Source organism: Artemia sp. Qi Xiang Cuo, chromosome 19 (assembly GCF_049724085.1).
Source record: "Artemia sp. Qi Xiang Cuo chromosome 19, ASM4972408v1, whole genome shotgun sequence".
NCBI classification, from domain to species: Eukaryota; Metazoa; Arthropoda; class Branchiopoda; order Anostraca; family Artemiidae; genus Artemia; species Artemia sp. Qi Xiang Cuo.
Window position 1 is genome coordinate 14,024,249 of NC_142812.1, and position 12,203 is coordinate 14,036,451.

At 33.9% G+C, this 12,203-nt stretch overlaps 1 pseudogene; it reads right to left on the reverse strand.

Moving 5' to 3' along the window:
- Nucleotides 1–425: 425 nt before the first annotated feature.
- LOC148940522 (uncharacterized) lies at nt 426–10,976 on the reverse strand (annotated as a pseudogene).
- Between the last annotated feature and the right edge of the window lie 1,227 nt (nt 10,977–12,203).

Consider the following 12,203-nt stretch of genomic DNA (forward strand, 5'->3'; position numbering starts at 1 on the left):
AGATAAATAAATAAACACCCTTTTTAAATATGAGAATACATTTGACTCAAATAAAAACAGTCAAAACACAAGTTGTGCTGCTAAAGTGACGGCAACTTTTGGAATTCTGTAAAACTCTGCTACTAGCCACTTTGAAACTATTTCCATGCCTGGTCTCGACCCAAAGACTTGCAACTTCTCTTGACCAAAAGACTCCTAAATTCTTGATTCTTTCCTCGGGTTAACTTTAAGAAGAGGAGGCGGCATGAAAACCCGAGCCTGTTTTTGCAAAATGTAGTAGGTTTTAAACTACTCATGGCTCTACGTTTAAAACTATTTGCTGGAAAAAGTTTTATTTCCTAGTTACGAGCACCCTAACACCAAATACTAAATCCAGAAGCAAAATTTTTTCTCTCCCCTATTTCATGAGAAATAGACAATTGTGCTAAGATGTATCATATATTTTGGATAAAATGTTTTACAACAAGCAAATATAGGTTAAACTCGACTTTTTCCATAAAACAACTAAAACTACAAATTTTAGTTGTACTTATTAACAAAACAAGACATGTTAAAAATAGTAACTTGAATATATTAAAAAATATGGTCTCAGCTGGTTCAAGTGCATCAATAAACATAGAATATCTTTCTTTTTTTTACATAGGATTGATATTTATACTTCTGGTTAATTTCACATTAAACAACAGGTAGTCAAATATAAAAAATATAAAATCAACTCTAAGAACATACAAAATAAACTTGTACAACAAATCCTTGAGTTTCCAACTATAAGACAAATTACGGCTTGAAGTAAAACGTTTCTGACATACATCATATTCGATCTAATTTTAACATGTATAATTTCTCTGTAATTGAAATCGTAACTTATCGTAAATACGATTTAGGTAATCGTAAATCGCAACTGAAAGTAACATGTCTCTTACCAAAATCACGATTGAAAGATTTTTCTCCAGTATAGTTCTTTGGTGATTGCACAAAGTAGATGACTGGGACTTTTTGGGAAATATTTCCTAGCATATTTAACATTGGAAAGATTTATCTCAAGTATAAGTTCTTTTATGATCAGATAGGGTAGATTTTGGTCTGAATAATTTCTCACACATTGTAAAGTTTTTCTCCAGTATGAGTTCTTTGATGATTATTTAAATTGGAACTTGAAGTAAAACGTTTCCTGCATACATCACATTCGAAAAGTTTTTGTCCAGTGTGAGTATTTTGATGATAATATAAAGCATAGCTTTGGATGAATGTTTTCTCACATATATCGCATTTGAAAGGTTTTTCCCCAGTATGAGTTCTTCGATGAGTTGATAGATTGGATTTATGGCGGAATGTTATCTCACATATATCACATTTGAAAGGTTTTTCTGCATTATGAGTTCTTCGATGACAAGACAAACCGAACCTTGATTTAAAACCTTTATTACATGTATCACATTGGAAAGGTTTTTTTCCAGTATGAGTTTTTCGATGATCTGATAAGGAGGATTTATGGGTGAATGTTCTCTCACATATATCACATTTGAACGGTTTTTCTCTAGAATGAGTCCTTTGATGATTATATAAATTGTCATTAGATGTAAAACATTTCTTACATATATCACATTCGATGGGTTTTTCATCAGCATGAATATTTTAATGAGAAGATAGGGCGGAGCTCTGGGTGAAGTTTTTCCCACATATATTGCATTTGAAAGGTTTTTCTCCCGTATGAGCTTTTCGATGTATAGCCAGGTAGGATTTTTGGCTGAATGCTGTCTCACATGTACTGCATTTGAAAGGTTTTTCTCCAGTGTGAGTCTTTCGGTGAGATGATAGACTGAAGTTTTGGCTGAATAGTTTCTCATATATATCACAGTTGAACGGTTTTTCTCTCGTATGAGTTCTTAGATGAATAGCCAGGTGGGCTTTTTGGCTGAATGCTGTCTTACATATACTGCAGTTGAAAGGTTTTTCTCTAGTGTGAGTTCTTCGGTGAGATGATAGGCTGGATTTATGGCTGAATGGTTTCTCACATATATCACATTTGAAAGGTTTTTCCCCAGTATGAGTTCTTTGATGATCTGATAGATTGGATTTTTGGCGGTATGTTTTTTCAAATACGTCACACTTGAAAGATTTTTCTTCACAATTAAAATTTTGATGTTTTGCTACATTATCTTCAGCAAAAACACTAATGGTACTTGATATCTCACGTTGATAATTGAAATTCGATTCTGCTTTTAGACATATTCTTGTCACACCAGGCATGCTAGACGTTCCACATTCCACTTGATTCCACATGATGCCGTTATCAAAGAATGCTCCCACAGGGAAAACTAAAATAATGTAAAATTTACTCAAAATAAATTGCTCCACTTTTGACAATTTTTACCTCAGAGCTACATACATTAAGTTCCAATGACTCTTCTATAGGTAATTAGTTTATAACAGTGAACATAAAACGTTATTCTAATTTTGTTACGAATCCTTTATTCCTTTGGTACTGAATAATGAGCTGAGGTGTTTTTTATAATTGTTCCTTACGCTAAATTTTGATTTTTTCTAATATTTCTAAGAAATTTCTAAGAATCGCTTGTGAAACCCAAAGCACACTGAATTTGAATGAAAAGAGTTTTTATAACAGTTCGGTTATTTTAAAATCTTAAGCTTAAGGTTAGACAACAATCTGCTTAAACGTGGGTTCATCTATTATATATTTCTATATTCTATCCATGGACTATATTATGTTAACTCTCTACTTTTACCAATTAACGCAGTTTATTCACACATAATACTGATATCAGTTTGTAATAATTTGCTATATTTTTGTTTTCTATATAGTATTTTAAATAATGCTACATAATATCAAAATAGTTTGTCAAAGGTGGTCAAAACTATCAAGATTTATTTTAAAAGAAAATAACAAATTTATAGCGAAGCTCTTTTAAGTAAATTTTTCTTAAGATTCGTTTGTTTTGCATTTTCAAATGTCTTAGTTATAAAGAGTAGGTGACGTAATGTTTCCTCTTACCCTCTTTTTACTATGACATATGTGTTACCTTTTTTTGGGGGAAATTTCAAGATATTTTGAGACATCAAAAAGCAAAAAACATAATTTATGCTGGTTGCCACATAGAAAAAGCGAAACAAGTCATAGAGAACTCCATCCACCAACAACGTAACGTGTCCAAAATATACATTTTGCTAAATGTAACAATCCTCACATCTAACACTTTTCCTCCCTGTCTTTCAAATCCTAAATCTCCATCAAATGAAGCCATACAAAGACTAAAGAATAAGGTTAAGTCACTTGCGAAAACAACCAAACGTTAACTGTCCAACTCTGTCAGAAATTCATGCTGCGTAATGTCCAGGTTCCACTCCAGTTTCAATATAAAAAACAACAATTTATGAACAATTCCATTTTTATTAAAATTATCTTTACAACATTAAAGCTAATTGCAGCCTAATCTTAGCCATAATGCACCAGATTTTCACTTATTTGCACCCTAGTCTTATTGCACTATCTTCAACTCTTAGTATTAAAATTAATAGAAAGTAAAGCATTTTCTTTAAAAAAAATCAAAAGAATGCAGTGGTTTTTTGAAGTATTAGTAAATAAAAGGCAAATATACCTAAAAAGGCTAATAAAGATACTTAAAAAGAAAACTTCCTAAAAAAAAGTTCTAAAAAAGAGAAAACACACATCTTTTAGGGGGAAGGATGGCTGACTTTCCTTGTTTTCGTCATTGCACAATTGAACAGATTATGGTAAACGACTACAATTAAAGCAAAGAATAACTCGTGCTAATGGTAAACAAAGCAAAAAATAAAAACAACAGATTTTGGAGTCAAATATGCACCGAGACAATATCTATTTTATGGTAGTTTCAACTAAGTGAAAATCATATAGTACCAATCAAAATTAATTTTTAAAAACTAATTTGCAGAATCATATAGTCTTGGTCTTACCGAAAAGTTCAATTCAAAGAGGCGATACGGAAAAAAAAGTTTCCAGCTATACTGAAAAAATGCAGCGCGAAATTACATAGGCATTGCAGCAAAAATTCTGTTTAAGCGCCTGAATTCCAACCAATCAGAATAAAGGCACATTCTAAAGTACACGCCCCTTAATTGCCAGCTTTATATTGATTGCCAAAGTTCAGACGCAAGGTGGGGCTCTCAAAATTTGAATTGTATCTAAATATGTATGAACACAGAACTTTAGGGAAAGGAGAGAACCTAGATATTAGACATAGATGAGTTAACACACAGAAATAGCCTTTCAGAGATTTTCCATATAAACAAAACGAAAACACTTTATAGCTTACCTTTTTGAGTGTTATAAAACTGGACTGTTTAGCCAATTGAGGAGAGGGGCGTTCCAAGTACCCCCCCTCCCTCCTGAATTTGGAAAATACTTTTCTGTACATTCATGTAAAAATGCCTTTTTTCATGAGAAAAAAGCCATTTTTCCCCAGTATGACCCCCTCCCCCCGCCCAACCTCTTCCTGACAGAGAATGTCTGCTATTAAACGTAGCATACGCTTTATTAAGAGCATAATAAGCATTTACCTTTCCTTGAAATTTTCAAAGAGAGAGTGTACTGGTTTTGGGGATGAGTGACTGTTGATAACAGCAAGTTTTATAAAGGAGAGATAGTATATTAGGACCAAAGAATGCATATTAGAGACTCCAAGTGGAGGTCTTAGGCATGCTCTTAAACATTTACATTATCTTCAAAATCTTTTCAGAGAGTTCTGCCTCTCCTTAATACCCCAATTTTTATGTTAAATTTAGTTTCGTTGTTTCCAAGAGGCAGTTCACAATTTAAAATAAAAATCACTGTCATATTTTTTTTACTATCAGTATTAATATTCTTAAAAAAATGTATTATTTGAAGCAAAAAAAAATTGTAACAAGTCATTTAATTATTTTTCACAGAAACCAGTTCATACTATATTTTTATAATTAATGAGACAGAGATAATTTTACTAAGAAAAGCAAGAAAAAAGAATCCATAGCAGGAGTCGGCCGCAACGATATGCGCAAGAAAAGCGATTCAAGAGCCTTTTCCATTCAAAAAAAGTGACTATTCAGAGGCCTTCAGAACAGAGGCACAGCAATTGCACAGGTCCTAGTCGCTGTTTTTTCTTACATTTTGCCTCCATGAGAGTCCTCCAGTTTGGCTGTGGATGAGGAGGGTAAAACTAATATTTCATACATTTTTTTTTCTCTGATCATTCATTATAAGAAGCAAATAGGAAAGTAACAAAATAACGAGATTATATTACAGCAATAAAACATCACATATCATAGGTTACTAATAGAAGGCAAATCCCGGCCCACAATAACCGAGAGAAAAATATGCTTAAATAAACTCATTTTTCTGAGTAAAATCCAATATTATTCAGAATAGAATCCGACTCAACAGTGGTTACTGTTGGCCACATATAATAAAACAATGGTTAGAAGTTACGAAAAAAAAATTCAGAATTTTCGTAAGAGTCTGAAATCCTTAGAAAATGGATCCGATTCCAAAAGGGTAAAACTGATCATTCATGGCTAAAAATCTAGAAAACCGGAGCAGCAGTCCACCCCCCCCCCCATCTAGTAAGTCACATTCGAAGTAAGTATACAAATAACAATGGGGGGTGGTAAGGTAAAAAATAACAGTTTTCGACAAGGTAGTGTATCTTACGTCCATATTATCACTGAAGAATTTCGGGGTCAATAAAAGGTTTAAAAACATATTTTTATTTGTTTTATGTTGCGAAGTGTATTTTTCACTATATTCACTTCTTCGATGCACATTTTAATGTGCTGGGAAAAGGCAAACTTTCTGAGCTTATCATCAAGGGTTGTCATTTTCTTCCTTCTACTCTTTTTTTTGGGTTGGGGGGGGTCAAGATTTACAGAATTTTTTAAGATTTGATGGAGGGCCCTTGTCCTCCTTCTAATCGAGGACTTTAAGCTCCAGGCTGTTTAATTGGGGCGAGGGAAGACAATCTTGCAACTAGCTTGGACCGATATAATTTAATCCTAGTTTTACCAATGAATTTAAGACAATGTAATTTTACATTACGGTTTCTTTTTACGTAAATTTACATTACGGTTTCTTTAGATTGGCGACGGTTTCTACATCGATTTCAGTTTTTTGAATATATTAAATCAAATGGAGGAAAAAAAGAAATAAGCCTTATGATTTGGCAAAGTGGGGACATTTCAATAAAAACTGATAGTGCGTGACTAAGAATCTTGAAGTTGAGACTTAAAAATAAAAATTTGATGTGATTAATTTGAAGGGTGCAAAACCTAGCAGCTGGGAGAGGGATCTTCCCTACCTCCCGGATCCCCCAGTCTACCTGAACAGGTTTAAGGGCACAATCAAAAGTCTATGGTGAAAAATAAACACAAAACTTATGCAAAATTAATCTGTAAACATTTAAAGATGATGCTTTAGAATTTCTTTTTTTATATTCCTGTGGCATATTACTATTACTAAGTTCTACTAACAGCCTGCTCTGCAATATGTGACTGCAAAAAAGTGACTTTAGTGACAATTAAAAAAATAACAATCTAAAATAAATGTGACAAAAAGTGATTTAGTGACTGCGGCCGACCTCTGCCATAGCTTGGCTTACTATTTATATGTTGGAAAAAAAATTCAACAGCTTTCAATAACATACGCCCTTTTGAAAATCTGGACAAACATAGTATCCTTTGATTAAGTTTTACACCTCCTTAAAATTCCCTGAAAGCTAAGCTTAATACAATTCCTAAAAACTTGTATCAATGCAATTTCACAAACTGGATACACTTACACTCTTTTGAATTAATTCATTTGAAAGAACAGAAGTAGCAATAGTAGTAGCTCTGAAATTTTCAATTCAATACTCTCGGACGTTCCCGACATGTTGCCAAAACGTTTTATTAGTAACTAACATATACATAATGCCGTTTGATTCAGTTTTAAAAAATCATAAACTTTCCATGAAGAGATATCCTAAACAACAGACTGTGATACACCTTTTCACGATGCTAAAAGATAGTTTAAGTATAACCAATACAATTGTCCAATGAACTGTCCCTTTAACTATCCAGTTTAGGCACAAAAGGGTCCTTCCGCACATATAAACAGCAGACCTTTTGTATTCCAGTATACTAACTTCAAGACCACCCACAGGAGATATATTTCAGTTTCTATCACGTTTTCCCAACGAGTTTGAAATATAAAATTTTATAGTGGCGCGCAAATATACCAGAATATACATATAAAAAAAGAACACCACTCGTTTAAATCAATTAATCAATGTTTTATCTGTCAATTCATCAAGCCATAACTACTATATTACTTTGAATAATTCTTGAAAAGGCTTTTTCTTGGGTAGGAATCTAAACTTACTCTAACAATTGAAAAACTGTCCTTGTATTGACGATTTTAGACACATTTGCAACAAAAATACTATTAAAGCATCACCATAAAATGTCTAAGTTCATTTCCGTAAAATATAGCTCAAGAATAGAATCAAATCTAACGTGAAAAACTTTATCAAAATTGTTGTCTTGGATCGAAACACTAAAACCGAGAGGGAGCAGAAAAACAATTCACCAAAAACTGAATAAGGAGCATAAGCTTTTAAATATAAATAGTCTTTTAATTTGCTGTTTTCAACAGTTAACATTCAGGAATAACAATTTTATTAAATTAGATTTTTTTTTGTAATTTCAAGTGTGGTAAAGCTTCAAATTTAGTCAGTTTGAAATTTAGTAAAAATATACTAAGGCGCAAATACAAAGTTTAGAAATACCACTTTTTATTAAGATAAGGAACATATCCTGCCAAGTTTCTGCTTAACGGGAAATTGAGAAATTACGACTTCCTAGCTATTACGTGGGTTGGTTAAAGGAAGGTGTGGTTGATAAAAATGTATAAAAGATACATTTAAGGGAAGGGGCAGATTTTAGACTGTTACTAATTTTATGCCGGACCGACCTCTGGTCCGTTGTTTTTAGAAATACCTTGGAATCCTGTCGGATCATTGTAAGTGTCTGTATCTTATTATATATCATTGTAGTTTCTGAGACTTGTGGTCTATTTGGGACAGCCAGTCCCAGTAGAATATCTATATCTGGAATTAATATATGCTAATTGAATAAAAGTATTGTATTTTAGACAACCTCTCTACGATCTACCTTTAGCCCCTCGAATATACCCAGTCGGTACGCCTCATTAGTCCGGTAATAGCCTAAGGCACGCTACCAAAGCTTAATTACCTTAGGGCCAGAGTCTATCTCCCCTGTAAAGGGAGAATAAAGGCATCTACAAAAACATCACCCAAATACCATAAAATTACACCTTACAACAACTGGTGGCAGCGGTGGGTGGCAGCGGCGTAGTTCCGTTCCTTTTGATAAAAAGGATTTCATCGCTAAACAAAAATCATCTTTATCTTGATGATTCGAAATATTTTCATTAGATAGTATTTCTAGCCCTTCCAGTTCGCTCTGGATGGTTGTTATCAATTTTCATATCATATAAATCATATATTGTTATCATATATATTGCGGTATATGAATATGCTTGTAGACGCAGTATCCACCGTGTCAGCCGGGCTGAAGTATTTTGCATCGTGTGTAGCCAAATTAAGGATTTTTGATCTACGCGTAAAATGAATTTTTTTTCAAAGTAAAAATTGTCCAAAATATTCTGTCAAAACAACAACTGCCAAACATTCCCTCTCACCTGTCGAATATTTTTTTTTTCTGCTTCCGACAGTGATCTACTTGCGTATTGGGCTATTGATTCTACTCCTTCAGAATTTATGTTCAATAATATGGCTCCTATACCGTACCCCGAAGCATCTCTTTGCAAACAGAAATCTTGTGACAAATCTGGTAGTTTAAGTATTGGTTCCAGTAATAATTGACTTTTTATTTCATTTAGCACTTGTTTTGCGTTCGCTGGACATTCGAATTTACCTGATTTTTTCAAATGGTTTGTCAAAGGTTGCGCTATTGTTGCATAATTTTTGATATATCGTCTGAAATAGCTTCACACCACAAACTGATCTGCAGCTTTTTTTATCTTTAGTTCAAGTTCATTTAATTTCTCAATAAATCACTACAAGACAAAATAACACTTTTACAATATGAATCAATGGAACACAATATTTACAGAGGGTGCCTACACAGTGAGTTATACTCGAAAACAGGCACCCTAAAAAAATAAAAGAAATAATAATAATAATAACAAATGATGAAAAGAAATGATAATGCACTAGATATACTGGGAAGAAAATCAGACACCACACTGAACCCACAGCCCACACCTCAAATCAATAAATTACCACATAATTAAAAATTTATCAACAATAGCACCGGCCAACATGACTTCAAATAAATGAATAGTTATCTATAATTACTTATTAGATATAGTTTAAATTTAGCTTTAGAAACTGGAATAGAAAAACGCGAATCTATATTACTTTCATAAATATTCCAGAACTTTATTATTGAATTTTTAGGAGAAAATCTGGATCTTTCAGTTCGGATCCTAGGGCAAAGTAATTTGGCTGAACTTCTTAAACAATAACTATTCTGGACCAAAGAAACTAAAGAGAAGTTACTAGAATTTAAAGCCAATGGTAATAATTCTTTTATTTGTTTTAGTCTGAAAAGGACACAATTTGCAGTAAGGACTAGATCAACTGGCAATATTCTTAAAAATGTATAAAGGCTCTTAGTAGGGGATTTATCAGGGAGGGAAAATGGGGAAGGAAGGAGTGCTTTTAACGTACGAAGGGCATTATTTTGAAGACGTTGAATGGGCTTAATAAGAGATTTGAAAGTATTTAAATAAGCAATTGGACAGTAATTAAAATAAGAATGGATTAGAGAATAATAAACTGACTTAAGAGCTGGGAAAGGGAGGTGGAATTTTAGATACCGCAGTAACCCCACATTCCTTCCTAGCTGCATCCTTAGCCTATCAATATGAAGTTTCCAAGATAAATTTTCATCAACCGTTAGCCCTAGATACTTACAAGACTCTTTACTGGCAATGGTAACTAGTTATCCGTTAAAACGGACAGATATTTGGGAAATCGACGGTACGGCATGAGAAATTCGAGAGAAGATGATAAAATGGGTTTTCGAAGAGTTTAACACCATGAGGTTGTCAGCAAACCACTGCAATAGCTTCTTTAGACCAAAACATAGGTTTTTTCTGACGGATGATTCATCTGAACCTGTGACAGAATTAGCCGTGTCGTCTGCGAATAGCACAGCAAGTCCATCATCGGTGATAGTGTTCAGAAAATCATAGGCGTATATTAAAAATAGTAGAGTTCAAAGGTTTAAGCTTTTTGTCGCTCTTACCTTGTCAGAACATATAACTTTTACCAATATTACGACACTTACATACACGTATTTACTACAATCACTGAGAGTAGAAGAGTATTTTATCTAATTCCACAATTGTCAGGTTTATTCAGAAGAATCAGATGACAAATCGTGTCAAACGGTTTTTTACATCCACAAATATTGTAGCTGGTATCACAATCACGGTCCAACGCATCATTCAAAAACTATAACAAAACCAATACAGAATTTTCGGTTGAGTGCCCAGGCTAAAATCTAAATTGATGTTTGTTGAAGAAGTTAAACTTAGTGAGATTATCTATCCGGCTGTTGCAGATACCACGTTCCATAGTCTTCGAAAAAGTAGAGAGACTAAAGATAGGGTGATATGTTGAAGGTAACTCGGGGTTACTAGTTTTGTGGAGGGATATAAAGTTCATCGACTTGAAGACAGTAGAACAGATGCCATCTTTAAATGAAGAATTGACGATGTGTGCGATAACGCCGACATAGCAATTGATGGTCTTCTTTATGAGGTAGTTTGACGACCCATCTGGACCTTCGGAGTGACCGTTTTTCATGGCTTGAACAATCTTCAGCAGTTCGTCTTCAGTGACTGGCGCCAGAAACATAGAGGAGCAAGACAGCGAAGGTAGGTATTTTTTGTAATTATCCGTGACGACAGTTGAAAGGCCATAAGCTTCCTCTACGGTTGCTTCTCCAATGCATGCAAAAAATTCATTTAACGTGTCGGCTACTTCTTGTTTGGATGTTGAAGATGTTCAATCAGGCTTGGTTATGGTCTCAGGAAACGTATTAGTTTTTTGTTGATTCAGGCATTCATTTATCAGTGTCCATGTCTTCTTTGGCGATCCTTCTGCTTCTTGAAACTGCTTATGGTAGTAAGCCTGTTTAGATTTCCTGAACAGGGTTGTCAGAGCGTTTTTATAATTCTTGAAGTCCGTACCATGTACATCAGGAGCATCAATATAATGCCTGAATAGCATATTTTTGTGTTCAATACTGGTTAGTAAGCCTTGGGTGATCCAAGGCTTTTTCGGGATCGCATACCTGGAGCGGTTTTTCGAAAAAGGGCAGGCAGAGGCAAGGGCAGAAGAGAATTTCTCAATAAATTGAGTAGCCATTGAATCTGGGTTGGTTTCTTCATAAACTGAAGTCCAGTCGCTACAAGTCAATTTAGCTCTCAAATTTTGTAATGATTTATCATCAATAGTCCTTTTTACTTTTATATTCGGGTTATATTTCAGTCTATTTATCAAAAATTCACCAAGTAACATAGAGTGATTCGATTCATCAGTTAATGCGACATAACTCGAATGTAGATTGAAATTCGTAAAAATGTTGTCAAAAACTGATGCCGACTGTTCACTAATACGTGTTGGTATTCTTACTGTTGGAACCAATCCGGCAAAAAAGCAAGTAGTTAGTAAATCTACAAGCAGAGATCTTAATTCTTGGGTCTCCGAACTCACCAGTCCCAAATCTATATTAAAATCACCCATAAAAACCACTTTATGGTTCTTAAAATTCATCCGTTGTGTTAGATCATTCAACTTACCAATAAAATTTGACGCACTTGATCCCGGTGGTCGATAAAATAAGCATAGGAGTAGCTTCTTCTTACCAGACTCGATCTCAACCATTAAAAATTCAAACTCCATCACCTGATACAAATCATTTAAATCCGTAATTTTACGGATAGGAAGAGACTGGTCAATAAACTCGGCAAGTCCACCTTTTGAACGGGTAGACCTGTTTCTAGTTACTATCTTGTACCCAGATACAACAACCAAAGAACTATTACCATCACTAAGAAAAGTCTCACATAGTCCCAGAAT